The 26,932-nt window shown below is 35.2% G+C and overlaps 1 long non-coding RNA gene across 1 annotated transcript in view; it reads left to right on the forward strand.

Annotated features, from left to right (window-relative positions):
* The first annotated feature begins 3,026 nt into the window (after window positions 1-3,026).
* Window positions 3,027-26,932, forward strand: part of LOC113630696 (uncharacterized) — a 310,684-nt gene continuing 286,778 nt past the window's right edge. The window contains exon 1 of the long non-coding RNA XR_003437063.1: window positions 3,027-3,085. This is a non-coding gene — a long non-coding RNA (uncharacterized LOC113630696). The remainder of the gene's footprint in view (window positions 3,086-26,932) is intronic.

Genomic DNA, 26,932 nt, shown 5'->3' on the forward strand with positions numbered 1-26,932 from the left:
AATTACTTCTCACAGATTATCATTGCATTATACATGAGCACAAACAACAAGGAAAATCAAATTATAATTGAATATATAGTTACCAATGTCAATTTTTTTAGAGTCAGGAAACGTTCCCTTTATCTTTGTTTTCATTTGTTTTTTGTACACTAGAAATACCTTTGTATTCATCTGTCATTCTTAAAACAATTTGATGTTTGTCATGAGACACAATTGTTTTTCTTTTTAATCCAAGATGAATAACTTTTCATAGAGTTTAGTGTGGGATCACTTTTAAACTACTTTTTTTCTCATGCTGATTTTCCCTCTTCTTTTTCAAATGTGAGGTGAACATAGTAGAACAAAACAAATGATAAAGACAGTTCTTTAATTTTTGCATGGCATTTGTTTACAATGAACTATTTTCAAATCTAAGTTCAAAATTATTACATTGTTTATTTACAGCCATTTTTTTATAGTAATACAAGCTGCCCATGAATGTAAAGACTAGAATATTTTGTACAATTTATTTGATATGAAAGAAGTTTATTTGAAGCCTGAAGCTATGTATGGTGTACTTTCTTTTAGAGTTGATCTCTCTTATGTTTTCCTCATTAATACGTTTGTCTAAAAAGTGGTGAATCATTTATAAAATATAATTTTATATATGTATATTTTCTTTTTTGGAAAGGATTACAGAAGTTTATCATTTACCAATCATGGTATCTAGTAAACATGAGTATATATATTCTCAAATATATGTTGATTGATTAAATTATCTCAGGGGCTCAATAGGTATTGCCTTAGAAAAAATCAGCAATTACTGCATTTCTTTGTCAGATACGAAGGTATATCAGTGCTCTTAAATGATTTTCTCCATCTATAGCATAAAATTATTTTTTTGTGTGTATTTTGGTTGGTTTAAACTTTATGTTTGACAAAATAAAACGTATTGAAAAGAAAAATGGATGTGGAAAATTAACAGAATAAATATATGTAGCGTTTTCATGCTTATACATAAATTGCTTGCTAATCATCAACTTAGAGTAATAGAAAAGGGCCATCCTGATTTCCTCAACGTCATCATATTTTGGGACAATTGAAAATTATTCCAAATGCATATTCTGATGTTTGGATGCTTACATATTTACTTCATGATGTGACTATGTTTATAAAATAGTTTTAAATTAAAAATACAAAAATTGTGTTTTATTTAAGAAGACTAGTTTGCATCTGTTGCATCTATTACAGTGTCTACCAACCAAAGTAATATGACAACTATATTATTCAACATAATTTCAGACAGTTCATAAAATGACATAAGGAGGAGCATAAGGAATAAAAGACAAGTAAGATGTAGTTTTCTTTTTTTAGAAGTGGGCCATCATCATTCTTTGAACAGGACATTTGTTTGCACAGCTCTAAATTAGCCATGTTGTGTTAATTTAATATTCATTGAATAAATATATGTAAATAAGCATAGAAAAGGGATGCTTCTTTCTCAGGCATCACTGTGTATTGATTAGAAAAAAAAGTCTTTGAAATGATGCTGAGTGTGTTGGATTTCTAGAGATCGTGCTGTAGAATGTAAAACTTTTAGATTCTGAGTTCACGTTGTACTTTTTTCTAATATTCCTACAAGATTCCTTCAATAGCATTTACAACTTATTCCTAAAATATTTGGTTAAATTAACAAAATTCAATTTGAAATAAACCAAACTGAATAATTATACAAGATATAACTGTTTGTAAAACATACAAATACCAACATTTACTTTCCTTTGTTAAAAATTTTGTAATGTTCCATGTGATTATATCTTTTCAGTAGAATAAAGTCATATTGATACAAGGAGTTGCATACTTTATATTACATTAGATATTATGAGGCACAATGCATGCTTGTGTTTGGCAATGCAAGTTATGCTTTTAAAAAATGAATTAGATCTTGTAGTATGGGGAGAAAGAGTAGATGTAAGAGCAATATTTCTTTATGGACATCTGTTAAACATATAATACTGTCATGTACTATGATGGGGCTGATGTTCTACCCTACTTGTAAGTTAACAACTTGGCTTCATGGAATATAGCTTGAGACTCCTTTGTCAGAGATGAAGGATTTATTACTCACAGCACAGAAGGCAATATGAATTTTATGTTTGTATTAGTTTACTTTGGCCCCAGTCTCCCAAGTGAAGTGGAAGAGGACAAAAGTGGATGCTGAATACACAGTGGGTTTGTGTTAAAACTGAGTAACCCTGAGCTTAGGAAACCCAAGTTCATTATCAGATTCTGCAAGCAAGCCTGCCCAAACTTTGCCCTGGAGAAAGACATTATCTTTATTACACTGAACAGGAGACAAGTCTTTCCTTTATTCCAATGGGAGATAATATCTCCATCTTCCAAAATTCTTTGCTATACGGACATCCTTGAAAGGGTACTTTGAAGTTGTCAGTGTCTCTGCAGAAATGCAAGAGACCCCTGGAGAAATGTCTTTCAGCAATATCCACCTCACATTTCTACACTGCATTACCTCTGGTGAATCTTTCATGGGAATGTAAATTACTCTGATTAATCTGATTGACAAGGATTGGGACCAGATTTGTTTCATGCAGTATATAATTAAGGCCACTATCAACAAGACTAGAACCAGCAAGATGAGTCAACCTGCAATGTTGACTTCAGCCTTCCCCTGCAGAGTACCAGTATCAACTTATTGAACAAATGCTATACACTATTAGGGTCTAACTCAGAGAGAAAGGTGATTGATTATCTTTTTAAGTTTCTGTATTAGCCTTTCCATTTAGCCTAAGGCATTAATCTAGTTAGAGCAAGATGTACAGGGTTTAACTTGGCCCATGAAGAGGCCATCTGAGCAATACTATAATCTCTATCTATATTGTCTAAGCAATCAAAGCTGACCTGAATAACTTCCACAGCCTAGAGTGTCATTGATTGCTTCAGCTAAAATCAGGGACAAATTTTGTGTTCACTTTCTTAATTGAACAACTTCTATTGCAGGGAAAACTGCCTGCAGCATACACATAAATAAGGGCAGCCTCATCTGGGAGAAATTTCTTCAGTCATTTGAGAGCTACATAATCTGCTTGTAAGTTGCTTATGAGCTCCCCTCAGGTTAAAGTCACTGTGTTTCAGAAGACAGGAGAGTTTATGCCTGGCTTCCACATAAGATGTACAATTCTGGGAGCACATATATACACCTAGAAAGTGGTGTTTACAATTATTGGGCCTCCCCCCCTCCAATGGGACTTATATTAGACAGGGGGCACAGTTGGAAAGTGTCTCTAATGTGGCCTTGCAACACGCTGGTAAGTCTTAGGGTCCCCCAATTCAGTTTAAATAATTGAGTCTAATCCTTGTTTTTGTTTGCTGCCTGAAAACAGTTAATCTAATGTGTCATTTGTCCGCGCCACCAGCTAGGTGGCCTTCTTTTCACACGTGTGGAATAATGGAGAGTGAAAGTGTGGAAGATCTGGAAGTGTTTTGCACAAGAGGTACAGAAGCTGGAGAGATTTCCTGAATTTTTTGATAACCCTTTCAGTAAGGTTAAAGGGAATGGCAAGCAAGGCATGGCCAGAATTATCTGGAGGAGCATTGCAGACCAAGCAGTTGATTAAATTTGTGATGCTTGCAAGTTTGGGAATTCAGCTTGGGAGAGTGCTACCAGAGTATTTCCCTTCATGAACAAGGCTGCAGGGGCAGTACTAAAAGATCATCAGTGACAAAAGATCATTAATGCTTCCTCTTCCTCATTCCTCCCAGCGTCTAAGCTGTCCTCTCCCCAGTGGAAATGTGTTGCTCTCCCTATATACACACAGAACGTGTATGCACCATTAGAGTAATTATAACTTTACCTTTTGTCCACTTATTTCCTACCGACACACAGACATTTCATTCAGAAGAGTGAAGTGCAGGAGACAAGGGCATTTATATAGAAATTAATGAAGTGTTCTTGGATGTAGAAATATGTAAAATAGTCCTTCACCTTTGAGAACGTAGAATGGGGCAGCCATTCAGGTGAACAGTCTGGCACATCTCAGTCTAATTAATTTTACTGATACCCTGTATCCTAGCAATTGTGATCCTAGATATATATTCCACTCTCTCCTCTCCTCTCCCACCAAACTTCTTCTACAGTTCAATAATGGGACATGCATTACAATGTCTATTAAATTATCTGTGCTGTCAACAAGATGGAGAAAATGTCTGTGTCCTTTACTGGATTAGAGGATAGTTAAATGAAATGTAAGTACAACATGAGTTCTGTGCCCCAAATAGAAACAGTAGATTAGATGGACAGAGGAACATAGATAAATATTTTTAAGTTTATATAAAAAAAGAATTGTATATATATATATATATATATATATATATATATATGGAATGTGTAATTATATATAAGACATATATGTGTGTGTGTGTCACAATATGTTTCCATGAATCAAAATATATACACATAAAACAGGGAAATTGGAAATAATATTAGGGATATCTAAATCTATACTGGATGCAGGATATAAAGGAGTGGAAGAGGAAAAGTTTAAGTTTACATTGAAACTGAATTTTAAAGGAATAATATAGGCTTTGTTCACTCATTAACCCGTAGTCCACCTAATTCTTAATAAGAATGAGAATGATATAAATAATTAAGCTTTAAAATGCACTATGAGACTTGGGACAATTCTGTTGTTCCCCCTTCCTTTGTGGATTCTAAACTGACACTCTAAGATTTGCTATCTAATACATAAAGTATAAATTCTGTTATATTTGTGGACAAAACAGATAATGCAAGCAATTACAGTGGATATTAAGGGGGCAAAATTTGTAGAGGATTGTGTTTCTGTTGGATTGAACATCCTCCAGAGCTTCCTGGGTGTAATCTGAAACCAGCCTGCATATACAGAAGGCAAGGAGAGACCAATGAAAGAGGCAGAGTACTCTAGATTGGTAGGTGGCAGGTTTTTTTCTAATTTTTAAAAATTGAAGTATAGTTGATTTACAATTTTAAATTAGTTTCAGGTGTACAGCATAGTTATTCAATATTTTTATAGGTTATACTCCATTTAAAGTTATTATAAAATATGACCAAATCCTCTGTGCTTTACAATATATCCTTGTAGGTTAATTATTTTATACAGCATAGTTTGTACCTCTTAATCCTCTACCTCCATCTTATCCCTCACCCCTTCTCTCTCAGCACTGGTAACCACTAGCTTGTTCTCTGTTATCTGTGAGTATGTTTCTTTTTTGTTATATTTATGCATTTGTTTTATTTTTTACATTCCACATGTAAGTGATAATGTAGAGTATTTGTCTTTCTCTGTCTGACTCATTTCACTAGCATAATACCCTCCAGTTATATCCAAGTTTTTGCAAGAGGCAAAATTTCATTCTTTTTGTGGCTGAACAATATTCTATTGTGTGTGTGTGTATATATATATATATACACATGTATATATATACATGTGTATATATATATATACACCACATTCTCTCATTCATCGGTTGATGGACATTTAGATTGCTTGCATATCTTGGCTATTGTAATTAATACTGTTATGAACATTGGGGTGCATGTATCTTTTTAAATTAATGGTTTCCTTTTCTTCAGATATATACCCAGGAGGGGAATTGCTGGATCATATGGTATTTCTAGTTTTAGATTTTTTGAGAAACCTCCATACTGTTTTCCATAGAGGCTGAATCAATTTACATTCCCAGCAGCAGTGTACTAGGGTCCCTGAATCTCTGCATCCTCACCAACATTTTGTTATTTGTGGTCTTTTTGTTGATAACTTGATGTGGTCTTTTCATGTAAGGTGATATCTCATTATGGTTTTAATTTGCATTTCTATGATGATTAGCGATGTTGCACATCATTTCATATGCCTGTTGACCATCTGTGTGTCTTCTTAGAAAAATGTCTAATCTATTCTTCTGTACATTTTTTAATTGGGGTGTTTTTCTTTTTTTGATGTTGAGTGTACGAGATGTTTATATATTTTGGGTATTAACCCCTTATTGGTCATATCATTTACAAATATTTTCTCCCATTCAGTAGGTAGTCTTTTTGATTTGTTGATGGTTTCCTTTGCTGTGTAAAAACTTTTAAGTTTAATTGGGTCCCATTTGTTTATTATGCTTTTGTTTCTTTTGCCTTAGGAGACATTTCTAAAAAAATGTATTGCTATGATTTATGTCAATGTGTGTTCTGCCTATGTTTCCTTCTAGGAGTTTTATGGTTTCTGTGCTTACAGTTAGGTCTTTAATCCATTTTGAGTTTACTTTTGTATATGGTATGAGAAAATGTTCTACTTTCATTCTTTTATATGTAGCTGTTCCATTTTCCTAGCACTAGTTATTGAAGAGAATGTCTTTTCTCTATTTTATATTCTTGTCTCTTTTGTCATAGATTAATTGACCATAACTGTGGGTTTATTTTTGGGCTCTTTATTCTGTTTCATTGATCTATGTGTCTATTTTTGTGACAGCACCATACTGTTCTGATTACTGTAACTTTGTAGTATAGTCTGAAGTCACAGAGAGTGATACCTCCAACTTTGTTCTTTTTTCTCAAGATTGCCTTGGCAATTCAGGGTATTTTGTGTTTCCATATAAATTTTAGGATTATTTGTTCTAGTTCTGTGAAAATGTTATGGGTATTTTAATAGGGATTGTGTTAAATCTGTAGATTGCTTTGGCTAATATAGACATTTTAACTATATTAATTCTTCCAACCTATGAATATTGGATATCTTTCCATTTTTTGGTATCATCTTCAATTTTCTTCATCAGTGTTTTTTTATAGTTTTGAGATCATAGGTCTTTCACCTCCTTAGTTAAGTTTATTCCTAGGTATTTTATTCTTTTTGAAGTATTGTTATTTTATTTTTATTTTAAACATTAATGTACTTTTTTATTGAAGTATAATTAATTTACAGTGTTGTGATAGTTTCAGGTATTTGGCAAAGTGATATATATATATCTTTTCATATTCTTTACCATTATAGGTTATTACAGGATATTGAATATATTTCCCTGTGCTGTATAGTAGGCCCTTGCTGTTTATCTATTTTTATATATAATAGTGTGTATCTGTTAATCCCAAACTACTAATTTATCCCTCCCCCGCTTTCCCCTTTGATAACCATAAGTTTGTTTTCTATCTGTGAGTCTATTTTTATTTTGTAAATAAGTTAATTTGTATCATTTTTTTAGAATCCACATATGTGATATAATATAATTTGTCTTTCTCTGACTTACTTCACTTAGTATGATAATCTCTAAGTCCATCCATGTTTCTGCAAATGGTATTATTTCACTCTGTTTTTTAAGATTGAGTAATATTCTATTGTGTGTGTGTATACACACATATATATATTATCACATTGTCTTTATCCATTCATCTGTCGATGGACATTTAAGTTGCTTCTGTGTCTTGGCTGTTGGAAATAGTTCTGCTGTGAACATTAGGGTACAGGTATCTTTTCAAATCAGTGTTTTCATCTTTTCTGGATATATGCCCAGGAGTGGAATTGCTGGCTCCTATGGTAACTCTGTTTTTAAAGGAACCTCCATACTGTTCTCCATAGTGGCTGTTATCAATTTACATTCCCACCAACAGTGCAAGAGGGTTCTCTTTTCTCTACACCTCTCCAACATTTACTGTTTGTACATTTTTTGATGAAGGCCATTCTGACCAGTGTGAGGTGATACCTCATTTCAGTTTTGATTTGCATTTCTTAGAGCTACTTTTGACATATTTCATAGATATTGACAAGCTGTGTTTTTAGTTTCATGTGTCTCGAAGTGTTTTCTGATTTCCTCTTTGATCTTTTCATTGACCCATTGGTTTTTTAGCAGCATGTTGTTTAGTCTCCACATGTTTGTGTTTTTCCCATTTTTCTTTCCATAACTGATTTCTAGTTTCATACTGCTGTGGTCAGAAAAAAATGCTTGATGTTATTTCTATCCTCTTAAATTTGTTGATACTTGTTTTGGGGCTTAGAATGTGATCTATCCTGGAGAATATTCCATGTGTACTTGAAAAAATATGTATTATGCTGTTTTTGATCTATTAAGTTCATATGGTCTAAAGTGTTGTTCAATACTATGGTTGTTTATTGACTTTCTGACTGGGTTATTGTCTATTGAGGTAAGTGTGTTATCTCAATAGACAATATTGTGTTAAATTCTGTTAAAGTTCTCTACTATTGTTGTATTATTGTCAATTTTTCCTTTTATGTCTGTTAATATTTATATATTTAGGTACCCTTATATTAGGTGAATATATTCTCTTCTTGTATGGATCCCTTTTTCACTATATAATGCCCTTATTTGTCTTTTAGTATAGACTTTGTTCTAAAGTCTATTTTGTCTAACAAAAGTATTGCTATCCCAGCTTTGTTATCATGTCCATTTACATGAAATATCTTTTTCCATCCTCTCACCTTTAGTCGATGTGTGCCTTTTGGTCTGAAGTGAGTTTCTTGTAAGCAGTGTATGGATGGGTCTTGTTTTTTATCCAAACAGCCACTCTCTATCTCTTGATAGGTGCATTTAGTCCATTGAGATTTAAAATAGTTATTGATAGGTATGTACTTATTGCCATTTTGTTACTTGTTTTCTGTTTTTTTTTTTTTAATAGTTCTTCTCTCATTTGTCTTCTAATTTCTTTGTGGTTTTTCTCTAATTAATGCTTGTGTTCCTTTCTCTCTAGTCTTTGTGTATCTATTGTACATTTTTGATTTGTGGTTACCATGGGGTTCATGTATTTTAACCTATAACTATATCTACTTGTTTTAAACTGGTAGTCGTTTAAGTTTAAAGACATTCCATGAGTTCTATAGTTTTTAGTCCCCTCCCCATATTTTGTGTTTTGATGTCATATTTTACATCTTCATATTTATTCCTTCACTGTTTATTATAGTTATGGTTCATTTTTCAATTGTCTTTTAAAATCTTCATACTAGCTTATTTAAGTGGTTGATCCTCAGCTTTTACTCTATATTTGCCTGTATTAGTGGAATTTTTCCTTTCCTATACATTCTTACTTCTTTTTTCAGGTTCAGGAAGTTTTCAGCCATAATTTCATCAAATACATTTTTAACCCCCTTCTCTCCCTCTTTTCTTTCTGGGACTGCTATAATGCTAATGTTACTATGCATGATGTTGTCCTAGAGGTCCCTTAAACTCTTCTCTTTTTTAAAAATTTGTTTTCCATTTTTGCTGTTCTAATTGGGTGATTTCCATTATCTATCTTTCAGATCACTCATGTGTTCTTCGTTATCAGCTGGTCTACTGTTAATTTTTTTTAGTGTGTTTTTTTTCGGTTATTGTATTCTTCAGTTCTGACTGGTTCTTTTTCATATTTTCTAGTTCCTTGTTAAAATTCTCACTGTGTTCATCTATTCTTTTCCCTAGTTCAGTTAGCATTCTTATTACTAGTGCTTTGAATCTCTTTATCTATTAAATTACTTATCTCTGTCCATTAGTTATTTTTTCAGGGCTTTTTTCTTGTTCTTTCATTTGAAATAACTTACTCTGTCTTATTTTGCTTAACTTTCTCTGTCTCTATGAAATTAGGTGAAATAGTTACATATCCTGGTCTTGAAGGGGTGTCCTTGTGTGAGAGCATTTCTATAGAATGTGCATGGGCCCAGAGCTTTGGTGGGAGAGCAGGATCTGAAGCAAGCATGTCTTCCCCTAGGGTGTGCTGGTAGCTATCACCTTGGTAGTAGTTGGGGCTAGAGATGGAGTGGCTGGAGTCCGAGCCAGGTATGAGCCAGGGCTCCTCCTCTGCTCATTGGCCAACACCACCCTCTCAGGGGCAGGTTTGGGTCCTAAGTTTCTGGAGCCCAGAGAGTCAGGTCTGAGCTGGTTCCGTTCCCTCTAAGTGTGCACTATCATCCTTCTCAGCATTGGCACCTTCTCCTCAAAGGGCAGCAGATTGTAGCGGGATGGGCTGGAGTGGGCGCTGGTGCAGGCCAAGGCATGTGCTGATGCAGTCTGGGTACTAGAGGTCCAGACTGCTCCCCATCTGCTGCCTCCACGAATTCCAGTAATGGCTACCCTCACCTGCTGAGATGCTATGTTGAGTCTGAGCCAGATCCATCCCCCACAAAAGTACACACTTCTCAGCAATGGCACCTTTGCCTTAGTGGGGAGCTGCACTGTGGAGCAAGAGGGGCCAGATCAGCTCCCTTGTGTGGGTCGGGGCTCATGCTGGGGTGGTCCCAGTGCACCAGTGTTCCAGACTGCTCCTGATATGCTGCCCCCATGAACACCAGTAATGGTTGCCCTCAACCTGTTAGGATGCTGCACCAGTTCTGAGCTGGCTTTGTTGTCCACAACTGTGCACTCTCCTCACACGGCAGCCTTCACTCTAGTGTGGAGCTGTGTTGTGTAGCACGAGGAGCTGGAATGGGCACCCATTGTGAGTTGGGACATACACTAGTGTGGTCATGGGAAACTGACCACAGTTCTGAGCAGTGTCAGTATTCTTCCTCCACATTGTTTTGGGAGTAAGCAAGCATGTGCACACTCTTCATGAGTAGAATATAGGTTTCTTACAGCCCTGCTGTTAGTCCCACTGGTTTTCAAACCACCTAAGGGGACTTGTCTATCCAGTGTTGGACCCCAGGGCTGGGTTGCCCAATGTGTGGTTTGAACAGCTCACTCCCCAGGGAGGATATCTGAGCTCAGTTAATCCCTTTCCTCTTCTGTGCTTCCTGCTAGTGGTGCAGGTCCCAACATGATTGTTTCTCTTCCCTTCCTACCTGACTCTGTGTAGATCTTTCCCACAGCTTTGGTTGTATTAGTGTCTTTCTGCCAGTCTCCAGTTGTTTTCAGTGAGAATTGCTCCACATGTAGGTGTATTTTTGATGTGTTTATGGGGGGAGGTGAGTGCCATGTCCTACTCTGCCACCTTGATCTCTTCCCAGTGGCCGGTTTAGCAAGCAAGGAAACTTACTTATCAGGCTTGTCTTGGGTGGCCGTAAGATGTGTAGATTTCTGCACTTGCTTGCCAAATCTTAAAAGTTTATATAGAGGCCTTAACTGGGTTCAGTCACATACACAGTCAGGTTGGTCTCAACACCATATTACCGTCTCAAGGCTGTGTCCCTGGGCAGCTTCTAGCTCAGGAAAAGCAAGTGGAACATACATTCCAAGGACAGGAGTGGGGGTGAGGAGCCTCTGATTGCCCAGGTCCAGGTCAAATGGGCAGTCACATCTTCTTAATGACCTCCTCCAACAGTTTTATGTCCACTTAAGGTATTCAAACATAATTTTTAAACCTCCCATACATGGTAAATAAAACCCATCTATTGCTTGAATTGCTTGGATTTAGCCCTTGCCAAAAATTTGCAACTGTTGGCAATCAAAATGAAAATGGTTTATTAAAATAGAATGTGGAGTTTATCATTTGAGCCAACAAGGGAAATTGAACCACTTGAGATAATCTCAGACTACCACAAAAAGAGACTTTAAGCAGATTAGGAAAAAAAAAAGAGAGAGAGAGAAGTTACCTGCATTTAAAAAAACTTCCAACCAGCAAAACGTTCCAACCCTAGAAGGAAGCCTTGGTAATTAGAATCTGAAGTAGCCGAGAGTTAATTAGGGATTTTAATTTTGAATGAGGAAGTAGACTGCTTAAACTAAGCTATGAAGTTAAATATGGGACTTTCAGTTTCTGACAGGATGACACACTTAGCAAAGAGTTGTTCTCTCGAATAAGCAGCATTGGATATTCTATCAAAGAAATGGTATGGAGAGGCACACAGGAGATTCTAAAACTATTGTTAATGTTCTAAGTTGTAAACTGGATGTGAGATACATGGGTGCTTTACTATTAATATTATTGCCATAATATAAAGTGTATACATACATACACTAAAATAAAAATACATAATATGAAATATATAATATTTAGGAGATTAAAGTATACGTGTTTCAGAAAGAGTGAAAAAATGAATGTAATACAGGATATTTTGCAAAAATAGTGAGCAAGAATTGTCAAGAATTAAAGACAGTTGTAGTACTTTAGGTTGAAAAATAATTTTAGTTATCAAACATAATTAAGTTAAAAATGGGAAATATTTTGAAATTAAAAATATCAAAAGAGATATTCTAAAATTTCAGAAAAATAATGAAAGAAGAATTAAATTGACATCAGACAGCTCCACAAAACCTGGTATATTTGTTTCTTATTGTGATGTAACAAACTACGACAAATTTACTGTAATAATTTTCGAGAACTGTTGTAACAAAGTACCACAAACTGGGTAGCTTAAAACATGTAAATGTGTTGTCTCATAGCCCTGAAGGCTAGAAGTATGAACTCAAGGTGTTGGCAGGGCCAGGCTTTCTGAAACTTGTAGAGAAGAATCTTTCCTTGCTTCTTCATAGCTTCTGGTGCTTAACTGGCAATCCTTGGTGTTCCTGAGCTTGCAGGTATAGTACTTCAATCTCTGTCTCCAGGGAACATGATTTTCTTTGTGTTCTCCTCTCTCTGTGTACACATTTCTCTCTTATAAGGACACCAGCCATAATGACCTTATCTTAACTTGATTACATCTGCAAAGATCCTATTTCCAAAGAAGTTCACATTCACAAGTATCAGATTCTAGGCATTGGGACTTCAGCACATCTTTTGTGGGGGCACCATCAATCTCTAACATCTACTACCTTAAAAGATCACACAAACTTATGATCACACAGTTTCCAGGGGTCAGGAGTCTGGGCAAGGGTAAGTTGTTGGGTCTTCTGTTCATGATCTCACGAAGTTATCCAGACTATGTTCTCATCTGGAGCTCAGATTTCTATTTGAAGCTCATTCAGGTTTTTGACAGAATTCACTCCTATGCAATTGCCAGACTGAGGTCTCCATTTTCTTGCTAACTGTTGGTCAGAGATTGCTTGCAGCTCTTTTGATGTCACCCTCAAGTCTTTGCCATTTGGCCCCCTCTCATAAGATGGTAGTTAATTTCTTCTAGGTCAAGCAGAAAATCTCTAACCAATAGGTTTTCTTTGAAAGCGCTCACTTGATTAGTTCAAGACCACTCAAGATAATTCACATTTGATTAGCCTGAAGTCAATTGGTTAGGGACCTAATCACACCTTCACTTTTGCCACACAACATAATCTAATCACAGAAATGACATCACATAATGTTCACAGGTCCTGCTGAACTCAGGAATTATATAGACTATGTATTCCTGGAAGCAGGAATCTTGGAGATAACATTATAATTCTGACTACCACACTTAAGTTCAAGAAAACGTATGATTAATCATGTTTATATCCAGGAAAACTGCTAATTAAATGAACAGGAGAAATAAAAGTATCCCTTGGCATATACAGCCTCAGAATGTTTATCACATGAAGGCTCCTTTGAACGAATTCTTGGAGAAAGTATTCTGGTAGAAGAAGAAACAAATCACGGAGAATTATGGGAAGGATGGGTGAATAATTCTAAATTAAGTTTACCGATGGCATGATAAGCAATGACATTAAGAAAGAAAATATCTAAAGCATTCCTCACTAAAACCTTAAAGTAAAATAATGCTAGAGAATGGGCAAAGTAAAGTAACAGAAGGTATATCCGTAGTTTTCAGATGAAATGTAAACTTTGCTAAGCTTAAGAAATGAATAAGTAAAAATAACTTAAAATGGGTTATTTAGGAGTAATCAGAATAATAAAGTAATAATGGAATTTTTCAAACCAGTAAAATATTATATAAATCTTTTGATATATATAATTGAAAACCAAAAGAAAAATCTAATTTTGGTTAGGTATTAAGTAAACATTTTTCTATTCTTCATAAGAATTTGACTCTTAACTTTCTAGCTTTTCTGCCTGTAAACCTGCTAAAATTGGAATATCAACTAGGCAGCATTACTTATGGTAAAATTAACTACTGGTTATTAAATTGAAACTGAACTTGGAGGAACTGTAAATATCAAGAGGTAACCTGAACTTTACGTTTTCCTGATGATGGAGCTCATGCCTTTCTAAGAGCTATTCTTCTGGAGTTGTTACAAGAGATACCAGCTCATGTGTGACTTGAAATTTCCAAACTAAATGAATCCATTACCACTGGTGGGATTCTGGTCTCCTGACACCTGAACTTACTTGAGAGCTCAGAGAATATCTCCTGGACAGCTATATAAATGCTGCAAAGACAATTCTTAACATAGAGGAAACTTGATACTTTCCTGATGACAAGCAGTTTTCTCTTACCCTGTATACTTTTAAGTAACTCTGATGCCAGATGTGACCTTTTTAATCTTGTCAGTTTGAACATTTGGTTGATACTGAAAAGATTCCCTGGTGAGCATTGTAATGGTAAAGAGAAAATAGATAATAAAATTAAAACTTAATATAATGTTAATTAGAAAATGCAAATTACCAGATTCAATTTTAAACATCTAATAATATATATTATATAACTGATATATAGAAAATGAAAAGGCATGATTATATAGAAAATTTCAAGGATGGTAAATAAAGACCATAAAAATTGAACCAGGAATACCCTGGCAGTCCAGTGGTTAAGACTCCATGCTTCCAAGGCAGGGGGCACAGGTTCGATCCCTGGTCGGGGAACTAAGATTCCACATGCTGCATGGAGTGGCAAAAAAAAAAAAAAAAATTGAACCAGAGGATAGCCAGAGTAGCAATTCTTTTTTAACATCTTTATTGGAGTATAATTGCTTTACAATGTTGTATTAGTTTCTGCTGTATAACAAAGTGAATCAGCTACATGTATACATATATCTCCGTATCCCTTCCCTCTTGCTTCTTCATCCCACCCTCCCTATCCCACCCCTCTAGGTGGTCACAAAGCACGGAGCTGATGTCCCTGTGCTATGTGGCTGCTTCCCACTAGCTATCTGTTTTACATTTGGTAGTGTATATATGTCAATGCCACTCTCTCACTTCGTCCCAGCTTACCCTTCAGAGTAGCAATTTTAATAAATGTCTAAAAGTATTTAAGGCTAAATATCCTAAGGAATGTGAAGAATATTGATAAAATGATTCATAAATTTAAAAGTATTACTGTGGTTTTCAAAATATTTGCACCTACCAACATAGCCTTAAATATTTATTGACAGAACTGCAGGGAGAAATATAATATAATGTATCATTGGGGATTTTAACACACCATCCTCAGAACTTGCTAGATAAAGAAAACAAATAATAAGAGCTATGAATTTTTGTATAACATAGTTAATAAGCTCTTGGGGGAATCATGGGGGCCATCCTAGAATTCTCCTACCATAGTCTTCCTTCTGACCATAAAAAATTCACATTCCTCTCACATGTAGCATACATTGACTCCCTCCCAAGGACCCAAGAGTTTAGTCCCATTATAGCATCGACTCAAAGTCCAAAATCTCATTTAAATCATCTAAGGTTATGATGAGGCTCCTGAGCATAGTCTATTATGATCAACTCCTGGGGCATAATCCCTAGCCTTATGTGGGACTGTGAAACTACAGAGATGTGTTATCTGCCCCCAGGATTCCCAATGTACAATGATAGGACAAGTATAGAATAATACAACAGGCATTGATCAAAAAAGAGGGGAAATAGAAGCACAAAAATGTCACTGGTCCAAAATAGTTCTGAAATCCAGCCAGGCAAATGTTAGAATTCTCTTCATTAGGTATTAAGGCCTAGGAATAATTTTCCTTTGCTCTCAGCTCTGTCGTCTTGGTTCTAGCTTCCCATTTCTGAGTCATCCTATTTTATCAAAAAAGTTACTGTATCTTTGCAACTGAGTTGTTTTATCAACTTGCTTCCTGCCAGTAGAATTTTGATGGTCTGACAGCCTCCCTTCACTTTGTACTTTCTCTGTCTCTTTTAGTCCAATTTGGGAGTGTCTCTACTGAAACAATTTTCTCAAGAATTTTGGGGGTCTTCCATGGATTTATCGTGTATTTACCCCATATAGTAAAAGTCAGATCCACAGATATTTTAGAGTTAATTCCTTCTCTACCATGGCTTCCTGTCGAGATGGCTAAGGGTCAGCACCCTTAAGCTTTAGAGATCCTCTGGTTTGGTTGAGGTCCGTAAGACACATCCTTCATTCCTGGAAAGAGCCCATTGTATGTTGAATATCTGACCTTTCATCTTTCTGGGGTTTTAACAAAATGTTACATAGTCACATACTTAGTCATTTCTGTATGCCACACTTTCAGTAGCCATTTCTGACTTTTGGAATATTTTGCCACTTGGAAGCACTGCACATTTTCAAAATCATCTAGTCCTGGTTCTTTTTTTTTTCATCATACTATTCTTTTCTCAATTTACCTTTCTTCTCTCACATTGTATTATATGCAGCAAGAGGAAACCAGACAAGCATCCTCAACTTTTTGCTTAAAAAGTTCTGAAACTATATATCATATTTGTCACTTACAGGTTCTGCTTTGCACATAATTGCAGGATACAATTTCACTAAGCTTACTGCCATTATGTAACAAGGATCTCCCCTTCTCCAGTTTGCAAAAGCATATTCTTCACTTCCTTCAGAAGTCTTATCAGCAGCGTTTTTAACAGTCTGTTAGAAGCAATATAAAAAACCTTCTCTATCACGCTTCTCAAAATTATTCCAGCCTTCATCTTTGCCAGATCCAAAGCCACTGCCACATTTTTAAAGTATTTGTTAGAGCACCACCCCACAGATACCAAAATCTATATTAGTTTTTATTTCAGTGTAGCAAATTCCACAAACTTGATTTAAGAGCACAGATTTAGGGTTAGGAATCTAAGTGTAGTTTGGCTGGTTCCTCTGCTTAGGGCCTTGACAGGCCGAAATCAGGGTGTGGGCAAGGACTGTGATATCCTCTGAAATTCAAAGTCCTTTTCCATGTTCAGTTGCTGATGGAATTCATTTCTTTTTGACTGTATTTTGGTCACTGTTTTCTTGCCAGCTCTTGGGCAAGCACTATTCTTAGTTCTTGGTGACCTAGAAAGGGTGAGAAAAATAAATAACAAAAATTAATTATATTAGGATATGGGAAAATCTAGAAAAAGTTAGAAGGGAACATAAAGCCAACCTGGGGATATTGCACAAAATACTTTATTAGATATGGAAAGCTTAGCAAGAATGGAAACACAAACTGTTAGGAGCTCAGTAGTGCCCCTAAGGCAAAAAACAAATGTTTTTCCTTGGATTTTGTCATTTTTTGGTATAAATTCCAAGAAAAAAATCTCTTTGTTTTCTTTGACAGAATCTTGTAAAATATAGTTGTAAATCCTTAATTATACAAAAATGAATATAATAGTAAGTTACATTTATTTCTTAAAATATAAGAATTAAATGAACAGAAAGAGTTCAAGATATTATAATAAATAATATAAGAAAATTGGGCTTCCCTGGTGGCGCAGTGGTTGAGAGTCCGCCTGCCGATGCAGGGGACGTGGGTTCATGCTCCGGTCCGGGAAGATCCCACATGCCGTGGAGTGGCTGGGCCTGTGAGACATGGCTGCTGAGCCTGCGCGTCCGGAGCCTGTGCTCCGCTACGGGAGAGGCCACAACAGTGAGAGGTCTGCGTAACGCAAAAAAAAAAAAAAAAAAAAGGGAATAAAACTAAAAGGAAAGAAGAAAGCAACTGGCCTGGAAAAAATTTTTCTCCTATGATGAGGAGAGGGTGTAGAGGGCAGGTGACTCAGTCTAATATTCTTATAAACATTCTCGTAAACAATTACTTGGAAAATAAATTATTTTTCTTATTGGGAAAGTTAAAGTTGGGGATTGTCTTTTATCATGATGCCCATGGACTGATTGCTTGTGTTAAACAAACATGAAATTTTAGATTTATGGGAGATTCTCTCCCAGAAAGACATCAGATAAGGTACATAACTATCTAAATATTAAATGTAGATTTTCATAACTGAGTTAGTTCCTTCCGTGTAAATAAAGTAAACCACCTTCATCACTTAGAAACCTCATCTGACAAAGAAAAGCAGGACCTGGGAAGATGTGTTAAGAATCCTCGACTACTTCCTGCCCCACCTGTGGCTCTTAATTTCCTCTATCCTTGAAATTATAGTAAAGCTTGACACTGGGTAAGATGTCTGATACATGAAAGTGTGATTTAACAGTTTAGTCCTTTGTAAAAGTTCAGAGACCATGGAGGTTTAAAATTGGTGGGATTTTATCATGTTTGTATTCTGAAGGTAAAATATCAGAGGATATGGGAGAAGAGCCAAGAGGATATAATTGGTGCAGCAGCATATTACAAGGGAAGTTAGAAACAACTTCTGTATATCTAATGAGTGAATCTCAAATAAATTGTATCATATATCGAGAAGTTAATTAAAATGTAAGTAGGGAAGACAGATGCATTTAGATTTTGTGTCATTATTCTCAGTTAAATAAAAAAATTGTATTAAACACTAGCTTCCAAAATATTACCTGGAAAAAATGGGAAAAATTCACATTCCCAGGTGATATCCACCCCACTCCCCCAAATTCTGGTGCTATAAATTTGAGGTAGAGCCAAAGAAACTTACATTGTAAACAAGCATTTGAGGTGATATTGTTGCAGTTAGTCTACTGAACACAATTTTGAACCTCAACTATGGAAAATTGTGTGAAATACTCCCGGAAATAAAATTTTGTAGTAATTCTGTTACCTACACTATTTTATTTGATAATTTTTCTTGTCTGATAATTTTTGTAAACATTACTGAACTGTAGACTTAGTCTATTTGTTGGATAGTCTAGTGTATTTATTGTACAACCAGATAATGAAGCATTTATTTACTATCTTAGGTTTTATAGTACACAAATCCATAGAGATGTCGTTAGTATACTGAGCTTATCCTTGTTGTCTAAATGTATATTGTTATCATTATAAACTATATATTTCTAAACTTTGAAAACAAATATTTATTGAGTACACACTAAGTACCAGATACTCTTTTAGTCATTTGGGATATATCAGTGACCAAATCAAACAAAAATTTTTGCCTGTCTGAAGCTTATAGTTCAGGGATGAGAGGCAGATAACATGCAATAAAGATAATAAATAATCTAGCATGTTGTAAGGTGATAAGTGTTGTGGAAGAAAATAAACAGTAGAGCAGGAAGAAGGCTCACAAGTTTGTGGAGTGAGATATTACAGATTACAGCATTAAATTTGGTGGTTAAGAATAGAACTTACTGAGAAGCTGACTGTTGAGAAACTCCTTGAAAAGAGTAAGGGACTTCTATGCAGATATCTGAGGCTGGAGTGTTGCAGACAAAGGACAGGGCTAAAGTAAAGCTGCAAATGTAGCAGTAGACCTGGTATACTTCAGAGGCAATGTGGATGGAATAGAGAATGTGAAGAGGTGATATATGGTGGAACTGAGGAGCGGATGATATCATATGACATCACAAATATTTTGGCTTTTATTTAAGTGAAATGGAGACTGAAGTGGCATATTTTTAAATGATTTTCTGTTAAAAACAGACTGTGGTAGGGCAGAGTGTAGCACCAGGAATAACTTCAGGATGCTGTTTTTGTATTTTAAGTGAGAAGTGGTGGTGGCTGAGTGAGATGATAGTTGTGAAGGTAGAAAGAATGGGAAGGAGTTTGCATATATGTTCAGGTAAAGTCAGTGGATTTCCTGATTATTGGATATAAGGTGTAAGAGAGAAATAAAGGAGTTAAGAATGACATTAAGGTTTCTGGCCAGAGCTGTTGGAAAAAATGGAATTACCATTAACTTTGATGGCAAACATGGAGGGAAGAGTTTTATGTTTGGAAATACTGTGTTTGATTTGTCTAATAGACATAAGCATGAGGATGTAGAGTAGTCAGTTGGCAATACAAAATCAGAATTTGGACAGGAGGTCTGGAATGAAGCTATAGTTAGTATTTCAAAGCCAGGAGGCCAGATATCTTCTGCAACAACAATATTACTAATCTGGCATTATTAGCCATGCCCCAATTACAGTTTCAGGAACTATTTTTGCAAGGTTACATTTTACCTTGTGTCTTCTGAGCTTTGCATATTCAGTCTTTTAATTTATTCATCGCAGAGAGCTGGTAATAACTTACCAATATAGTCTTTCCCTAGAATTATTACCATTTTACCCCTCTGTTCAAACATTGCAATTTTGCCAGCTCATATCCATTCTAGCATCTTTTTTAAAATTTTCCATTCTGATTTTAAAACTCCCCTTTGTTTCAGTTCCTTCTGCTTCCTAACCCTAATGTATATTTCCATGTTTACATCTAATTTATCAATTTTTTAAAATTTTTATTTGTTTTTGGTTGTGTTGGTTTTTCATTGCTGTACGTGGGCTTTCTCTAGTTGGCGGCAAGCAGGGGCTACTCTTCACTGCGGTGCATGGGTTTCTCATTGAGGTGGGTTCTCTTGTTGCAGAGCACGGGCTCTAAGTGTGAGGGCTTCAGTAGTTGCAGCACGCAGACTTAGTAGTTGCAGTGCACTGGCTCTAGGGTGTGCGGGCTTCAGTAGCTGTGGTGTGCGGGCTCTAGACTGCAGGCTCAGTAGTTGTGGCACATGGGCTTAGTTTCTCCACGGCATGTGGGATCTTCCCAGACCAGGGATTGAACCCATGTCCCCTGCGTTGGCAGGCAGATTCTTAACCACTGCGTCACCAGGGAAGTCCCTAATTTATTAATTTTTAAAACATCATACCAGAGAAAAGAAGTTTATAAACACATGCCAGGTTCAGGGTAAATTTTAATGGTACAGATGGAAAACAGAGTTACATAAACATTCCAAGTTTATATCTGAGTTTTATATCAGAAAATAAAATGCAAATATGTGAATAATACCCTTGTGTTTTTGTTTTTTTTAAAGATGTTGGGGGTAGGAGTTTATTAATTAATTTATTTATTTTTGCTGTGTTGGGTCTTCGTTTCTGTGCGAGGACTTTCTTTAGTTGTGGCAAGCGGGGGCCACTCTTCATCGCGATGCACGGGCCTCTCACTGTCACGGCCTCTCTTGTTGTGGAGCACGGGCTCCAGATGCGCAGGCTCAGTAGTTGTGGCTCACGGGCCTAGTTGCTCCGCGGCATGTGGGATCCTCCCAGACCAGGGCTCGAACCCGTGTCCCCTGCATTAGCAGGCAGATTCTCAACCACTGAGCCACCAGAGAAGCCCCCCTTGTGATTTTTTAAAGAGAAAATAAACCAAAATAAAAAGGAAGGAAAACACACTTTAACTTTCTATCATTTTGAGTTGTTAGAAAGGTTGCAATAAAAATAAATATTGTTTCTGCTGAACAATTTTCCTTAATCAGGTAATTTAAAAGTGCATTTAAATATAAACTAATGTTAAGAAGTTATAGTAAAATACATCCTATCTGTTCACACTTAAAAAACATAAATCATGTAAGCAGAGCTGAAAAACTCTACTAAGGAATAGGGAATAGTTGAGTAGACATCAAATGTTATTAAAAGCAGAATATATTTGTTTTTCTCTCTTTTTTGGGGAAGGAGAGATAGATGTAAATACTAATAAAATTTGGTCCTATTGTAACTACTTATTAGCATTCACATTTCTACAATTTAATAAACTTTATATATGTATATGTAGAATACACATAATACATGTATATTTTATATGTATATATGTATAGATAGATACAGATATAAAACCATCATCTAATACTTCAATTTATAATGTTGTGTTAGTTTCAGGTGTACAGCAAAATTATTCAGTTATATATCTGTATAATACATGTTTATATTCTTTTTCAGATTCTTTTCCATTATAGGTTATTACAAGATACTGAATATAATTCCCTGTGCTGTAGAGTAGGTCCTTGTTGTTTATCTATTTTATATATAGTAGTGTGTATCTGTTAATCCCAAACTCCTAATTTATCCCACCAAGAACTTTTCACTATAGAATTTGAAGAGTAACTAACATATATTACATATAAACTGAATCATTATTGCATTTTTAGTTTAAACCAGTTTTTGTGCCATCTGTCTTACTTATGGCTGCAATATTGATGTGGTATCTGAACAGTTCCTTCCACAAAAACCAGAAAAAAAGCAGCAACAGTAATCGAGGCAGTGGGGCTCAAAATCAGGTGTTCTTGAGATTTATCTCAGATATTTTCTTAAGGCCTAAAACACCTGGGAATCCCTGTTTTCAAAGGTGACTAGAGTACTTAAAACCATGCTGAGAATTTTAAGTGGTTGAATAGACTATCTCAATAATTCCTCAACATTTCTTTTACTTTATTAGAGACACTCCTGATGAAAAAGATGAAAATTCACAATAAACCACATTTAAAACGTACTTTGTTGGGGGAGTGTTAAGTTTTTTAGAATAAGATTTCAGAAAAATGTGAAAGCCAAATGGATACCCTTTCTGGATTTGCACCAAATCATGGAGAACTCCTTGATTAAAAACCCAGACAATGAAGTATTCACATTGCATGTAATAAGTTCATACTGATTCATAAATAAAAGTTCATGTTGATTGATAGTTGATTCTAAAATGTAATTGTATGTATACCCATTTTACTGTTTTATTTTGCTGATTAGGAAGCTCAATCAAGCCAGCAGGAAGTAGAAAGATATTGAGAAAGATAAGCTATGTAGATACTTGCAGTGAATATATTTTCATTCTCTCTTTAATATCTGTACTATGTGCACTTCAAATATTGTGATGGATGAAATTATAATGAAAATATCCAAAGACTAATTTAGAATTTCCTTTTGTCTCTATGACATCTGTCATAAAATGAAATTGAACTTCATTTTTGCTGTCTCTCTTGTTAAAAAATATATTTTTATACATCTTAATATAGCAGTTAAGAATCCCTGTGGGAAATATAATTTTGATCTTTTATGGAAGCAGTAAAATCAATATATTCTGAAAATGTTAAAATTACCTGTGACTGTTCAGACAACACACTAAATTCATACCAAGTGTGTCATCCCCCAGGGGTCAAATGTCATGTTATGGAACTGGCATAAGAGCAGTGGAGTAAATGGAATGTATAATAATAAATGTTGACTTTTAAAAATGTATTTATACCCTTACTTTTTATAGTATTTTGCTTTATGGACATAAATCAAGTGCTGAATTATTCTGTTAGATTATGTAATAAATATATTGTGATTATAGAAACCGTTTTCCTAGTGTTTTCCACTCCTTGAACAGGACTATCTGGGCTTCAAATACAAAGAGGCATTGTACCAAGACATTAATTCCACCCCCCTTCAAATTATAAAAGCTTTTCATCAAATATAACGTTATTTAATGCTCCATAGAAATGATGTCATGTTGTAGTCGATGAATATATAAACTCCATGGGTGTTTTTTAACAGAAATAAATTTTAGTCTTCATTATAATCTATTAATTTATCAATAGTCAATGACAAAGTTCACAGATAAAAACTTCTTAGGAGCACAGAGAAAAATACTCTAAGACCTTGCATATGCTATGCATATGTTTGAATATATATAGTTATTTTGCAAACAGATCAACTTATCTGCAAATGTTTATATGATACAATAAAAGTTTTATAAGCAAGGGAAAAATATATATGTAGTATTGAAGGCACTAGTGTTAAAACTGTTCAATACTGATATTGAGTTTCTGAGATTTGCACGTAAATAGTTAATATTTTGTTTTTCATTAACAGAGTAATAATTTAAGAAAAATACTAGTGTGAGTCACTTTCTCAATTTGGCCAAAGATTTAATTTCACTTCTTTAACTCCATGGAATTTTCTATTGTATTAAAGTGATTAAAAATAGTATGTTATTTTTTTAATCCCTACACAAGATTTTTCTCTTAGCTTCTTATGTTCCTCATCTAGTATTCTATTTTTGTGCCCATTTGTAAATGAGTCAGTAGTTCATGCTAAGTAATCACTAGCTGAGATATGTATCTGCTAATGTCTTTACCTCATTTTAGGGATATCTTTGTAGTGACATTCCCAACTCAGATAGAGTTACATGGAACAGCCATATAAATGAGACCAAGAGATGGAATCTCAGAACTAAGGGTACAATTGAGTGATTCTTTATCATGAGTTTGTCACCACTTAAGTCTTAAGGGACTAATTCTCTGGGCAGTGAGTTTCTTTGGAAATAGTGTATTTCATCTGACAAACCCGTAGAAAAATGATCTCTTTAAGATCAGATGTATTCTTGAAACCTCATGTTACAATTCTATCCACTTCTAGGGTCTTCAAAAATCCCTCACCATTATTAGAGTTGGAATACTCATGAATCTCACCTGACCTCTGACATTTCCTGGTGTGTGCATACATCTGTTCAAAAATCTTGGATCTAGGTAAACCCATGATTATGCTCATTCTTCAGCATCAACCATTCTCCAAAATGTAAACCACTTAGGTCAATTCCAGTCAATATTATCACATAATTTTACATATTACCTTGTATTTCTTTACATGCCCCTTTATTTTATTACTGACATCTCCTTCCTTGTGTCCTACATAAATTAAACCCCACACCTCCCCTTCAGGATTACTTCACAAAACAAGCTTCATTCTTACTCTCATACCAAACCTGGCTCCCCTAAGAGAATGGTAATTTCTCAGAAATCTCTCATGGGTGTCTCGCTCACTGACCTCATATACTGCAGTCCTTAGGTATAGAACCAGCATCAGTACACACCTTGATTTTACCATTTGAGGACACTGAAGATGCCTTGACTGCCACTATGATTTTTACACTCTTTATATTCCTCTATTATATAAAATCTCCTTTTCATTGTGTATATGTATTTGGTTCTTCCTTTCTCTTTACTGATCCTATTGATACCATCTACTTATGTCCTATCCCCCATACCCACACTTTTTTTTCTTTGGATAAATACCTTTGGAAACAAACTGATAGCTTTTCTTTTAAATTTAAGTAAGGTGGCTTTTCTGCAAAAGTGTAACATTCAATTAAGTGACCTATCTAGTGGCTCAGCCACAATAATTTTCTCTCATTTTGGGTGGATTGCTTCTTCATATAGTATTCTAATTGTGTGCCTATTTGTGAATGAGTCAGTAGTTCATGCTTAATAGTCACTACTACTGTGATTAGACTATGTCTACACGTTACTTCATTCATCCACTCCCATTAATGTGGTTACTTATAAATGTGGTTATAATATATATATAATATATATAATGTGGTTATATATTATTATATATTATAATAATATATTATAATAATATATTTGTAATTATTTGTAATTATATATATTATATATATAATATTATATATATAATATTATATATATAATATATATAATGTGGTTACTTTATAAAAGTTAATAAACCTTCAAACTGGATCCTTTTTAAAAACTCTTACCTAACCTACTCTTCTGCCTCTAGAAGCCAGTCTTCTTATTGTCTTATCTCATTCCCTATGTAGCCTAAATTCCAGTGTGCAACACTGTACACAAGTTCTTGCCAGCATCCTCAACATTCTAAATCCCTTGTTTCCATTCTGCTGCTTTGCACCAGCAGCCTGGAAGCAATGCAACTACCTTCTCTGCTTGATATCTGGATTACCACTAGCTAATTTTTTCGGGAATCTTTTCAGGCTCTGTTTACAAACTTTTCCAAAATCACTTTGCAATCTATAATTTTTGGACAATTTTTTTGATATTTTTCTCTCTCCTTCTCTTTGTGTTAATACTTTTTCAAGTATTTTATTTGATTCTCAATGTACCTTCTTCCATGGGTTTTCTACTTGAATCATTCTGCCAACTTTTATCTCAGGCTACAAACTGGCTCCAATTTGCTTGTAAATTCAACAACTAGCCAGCCTGTAAATGTAGCTAGGTGAAAACACTGTACATTCCAGTTCTTAGTAATTATTGTATTTGTAACCACCACACTATAACAATATTTTAAGATATCAGTTTTACTTAAGAATATTCTTGATAAACCAGAAAAAGATTTTATTAAATCTTGACCCTTGAGTGAAATGATTTTCAATAGACTCTATGACAAAATGGAAAATATGAAAGAAACATGATGTTTCATGTAAAAATATGGTGGTTGTCTCCAGGAAAATAATTTGATTGTTTGAGTTGTGAGCTGACCTAGTTGTTTATTCATAGAACAGCATTTTTCACTAGGCAAACTATGGCTATTTAGATCTCAAAATGGATGTCACTTCAAGGAAGACAGTGAAGATATTTTGCCAGTGATAAAATGTAAGATTTGGTTAAAATTAGAACTTTGGAAAACTTCTGTTCTTCACCATGACTTTGACAGCCTCCCAGTACTACAGTATACTTTTATGATGAGAATAGTAGTGATATAAATGAATGTAATTAAAAATATTGTGTTGGGGCTTCCCTGGTGGCGCAGTGGTTGAGAGTCCGCCTGCCGATGCAGGGGACACGGGTTCGTGCTCCGGTCGGGAAGATCCCACATGCTGCGGAGCGGCTAGGCCTGTGAGCCATGGCTGCTGAGCCTGCGCGTCCGAAGCCTGTGCTCCACAACGGGAGAGGCCACAACACTGAGAGGCCCGTGTACCGCAAAAAAAAAAAAAAAAAAGAAAAATATTGTGTAATGAAATATATTAACAATTGGAAGATCTTTATTATTCAGTGAACTAATATTTTCCAAATGACTAATGCTTGATGCTACAAAATTATGCTTGGGTAAAAGATCCATTCAAATTACAAAACAAACCAATGGATTTGTTTTTTCTATTGGAGTATAGTTGCTTTACAATGTTGTGTTAGTTTCTGCTGTACAATGAACTGAATCAGCTATATGTATACATATATCCCCTCCCTCTGGGACCTCCCTCCCATCCCCCCATCCCACCCATCTAGGTTATCACAGAGCACTAAGCTGAGCTCCTTGTGCAATACAGCAGGTTACCACTAGCTCTTTCACAGACCAATGGATTTTAATGTAACATCAATAAGCTTTTGGATTCTGCATTGGGAATACATTTCATGAAA

The sequence above is a fragment of the Aethalodelphis obliquidens genome, unplaced genomic scaffold, assembly GCF_003676395.1.
Source record: "Aethalodelphis obliquidens isolate GAN/ISIS:26980383/991018 unplaced genomic scaffold, ASM367639v1 scaffold2, whole genome shotgun sequence".
In the NCBI taxonomy this organism is placed as follows: domain Eukaryota; kingdom Metazoa; phylum Chordata; class Mammalia; order Artiodactyla; family Delphinidae; genus Aethalodelphis; species Aethalodelphis obliquidens.